The sequence below is a fragment of the Rhea americana genome, unplaced genomic scaffold, assembly GCF_003343005.1.
Source record: "Rhea americana isolate MKP2758 unplaced genomic scaffold, rheAme1 scaffold_73, whole genome shotgun sequence".
Lineage (NCBI taxonomy): Eukaryota > Metazoa > Chordata > Aves > Rheiformes > Rheidae > Rhea > Rhea americana.
The window spans coordinates 995,672-998,274 of record NW_028186901.1 but is presented as its reverse complement, the minus strand read 5'-3'; the positions used below and the strand labels follow the sequence as shown (position 1 = coordinate 998,274).

General features: G+C 49.0%; 1 protein-coding gene and 1 pseudogene across 1 annotated transcript in view; both read left to right on the top strand.

The window, feature by feature from the left end:
- Nucleotides 1-1,395, top strand: part of LOC146586033 (uncharacterized) — an 8,962-nt pseudogene extending 7,567 nt beyond the window's left edge.
- CELF4 (CUGBP Elav-like family member 4) overlaps nucleotides 1-2,603 on the top strand; it is a 710,880-nt gene that overhangs the window by 229,384 nt on the left and 478,893 nt on the right. The gene's annotated exons all lie outside the window — the stretch shown is intronic.

The following is a 2,603-nucleotide window of genomic DNA, read 5'->3' as shown; positions in this document are numbered from 1 at the left end:
GCGCGCGCCGCGGCCGTTGCGCAGCGCCCCCTGGAGGCAGTTTCCCTCGGTGCGGGCGCGGCCGGTGCGCGCGCGGCCGGTGCGGCCCTCGCTGGGGGCATCACTGCGCGCTTGTCCTCGCCCCCCCCCGGTTGGGGCTCCGCTCCTTCCCCCCCTTCCCGGGGCCCGGCTCTCTGTGGGCCTGTCTTGCCATCACTGCGCCCAGGCGYTGCCCTGTGCTCGTCGCTGCAGCAGCGTGAAGAGGTTCTCCGGGCTCCTCAGCAAGGGCCAGAGGCAGCCACCACACAGCGGTACTTCCCTGYGCTGCGTCGCCGCTGCCTGTGGTATCCAGCCGAAGGGCCTGGGCAGATTGCACCATGCAGCTGGCACGGGCGACCTGGCCCCGGGGCGGCAGCTGTGATGGCTGCTGAGATGCAGCATCGACAGGCAGGACAAGGAGAGAAGYGGACACCTCTGCATCTTGCTTGTGCTAACGGACGTTCAGAGGTTGTTATGTATTTAGTAGAAAACAAATGCAAGCTAAATCTTTGTGAGAGTTTCAAGAGATCACCGCTGATGAAGGTAGTACAATGCCAGCAACAGCAATGTGTCACCATTCTGCTAGTGCGTGGTGCCGATCCTAGTCTTGCAAATGGTAGCAGCAACACTGTTCTTTACCTCGCTGCCAGAGTCCTAACATCTCTCTGCCGGGGCGATTACTTGAGCACAATATCYATATTGAGGGACAGAATAAGATAGGATATGCTCCTCTTTCTCTTGCTGTGTCTGAGCATCATGAGAACTCCATCATGAGAAAATGGTGGAGTTCCTGCTTAAAAAGGGAGCTGATGTGCATGCTCAAGATCCAGCTGAAAGGACCCCTCTTATGCTTGCTGCATCTGCTGGAGACRTAAGTGTAATAGAAGTCCTTTTTTGATATGGTGCTGATGTATCCCAGAAATTTCCATCCCCTTCTTGGGTGGACAGCTGAGGATTATGCTAGAAATTCTGGACGTGATCGTGTTAGTGAACAACTATGGAGATAGGGAAAATGCAGGAGAAGCTTCTGCAGGCTGTGCAAAAAGTGTGTCAGTGCTTAGCACTCCTGGGGCAAGACCTGTTGCATTGGGTGCACCTGCTCTGGACAGAGGAGTGAGAGATGACTTTTCACAGGAATGCTTTTTAGGAATGTGCAAGGAAGAAGAGAGTGATGACAGCTGTCCTGTTTCTGAGGAAGAAAAACTCGGTTTAGCTGCTAAAGAAGAAAAGGAGGGAGAGGAGGTTATGATGGTCCTCAAGTCCTACATACTGCAGAAGACCTTGTTAGTGTCGCAGATGTTACATTGGCAGCAGCAGTGGACCAGGAGGAAGCTCTGTCGGATTCCAAGAGCCTGCATTCGTTGCCCACRTGCCTGAGTCCGGAGGCAGCAGCAAAACTTCAGGTGTTTGCAGGTGAGAGAAAAGCTTGAAGGACACCAGGCTGCCACAACACACAACAGATTTTTAGTATAGCAGACAGGCTRTGGTTGGACAGCTGTAGAAGGAGGTTGGTAATGCTCTTGAAAAGCAGTTGATTCCAGAAGTTTCACTTGATGTTACAAAGCCTTATTACAGTGAWCTGAAATAAGAGGAAGAGGAAGAGGTAGTTGAAAGAAGAGGTGGTTTTCCTCATGGTATCAGTTAAATGCCAAGGTGAGGGATCACAGCCAGAGAGAACAATATAAAAGGGAGAGTGAACAAAGGGCTGGACAAGAGCTACAGCAGAAACTACAAGTCAGTSTATTTCTGCAGACACAGGCAGCCACCTACGACAGAGTAGAACAAATAAGAGCCACTACTCAAGCTTCCGTGGTGGACTGACTGCAGAAGAGAATTAGAGATACAGAATTGGAACTGACTCTCAGAAAACAGCTGCATTGAAACAGAGCCAATGRGGGACTTGTGGAAGCCAGTGCCACACACTTTCAAGAGCACTGAAGAAGCCATTCTCAGATGACAAACCCCATGGGCAATGCTTCCTCCATGAGAGACAGATTGGAAGCTCACGAGACTGAGATGTGGTGGGATTGGTCAAAAATATTGCTAAAGAACTTGAGTAAGTCACTGCTGAACTGAAAATTTGATCTATTGAAGCTTTTCCGTGGGCATCTACTGAAGGATCTTCAGAAAACATAGACCAGGACACAGTTTCCAGGGCAATACAAGAGTACCGTAATGTTCTGACTAAAAATGATATGACTTGATTTAAATAAAAAGTAATAGAGAGTGTGTATGGAAAATTATTTTGTGTGCATAATCTGCCAGTGGTTTCCCATCCCAGATATAAAAAATCCTTACTACTAGAAAGACTGATCTAAAGTTGCTGCAACAGGATAACCAAGCTCTTTGTGACTGCTAGTGGCTGATGATGTGGCAGCGGTAAGCTTGGTGAAGGGCACTACTGTGGAATCTTTGCATTAGTAACACAAGCAGATTGACTTACSTTGGGGAGTAATCTGCCGTTATGGAAGAGCTGCATTTGTCATTTCATGTCTATAAAGTTGTTACTGGTCAGAAGATGATACAAAAAAAGTCCACATTCCAGGAAGCTAACAGTGGTTATACTGAGACAAATGAAGACTAAA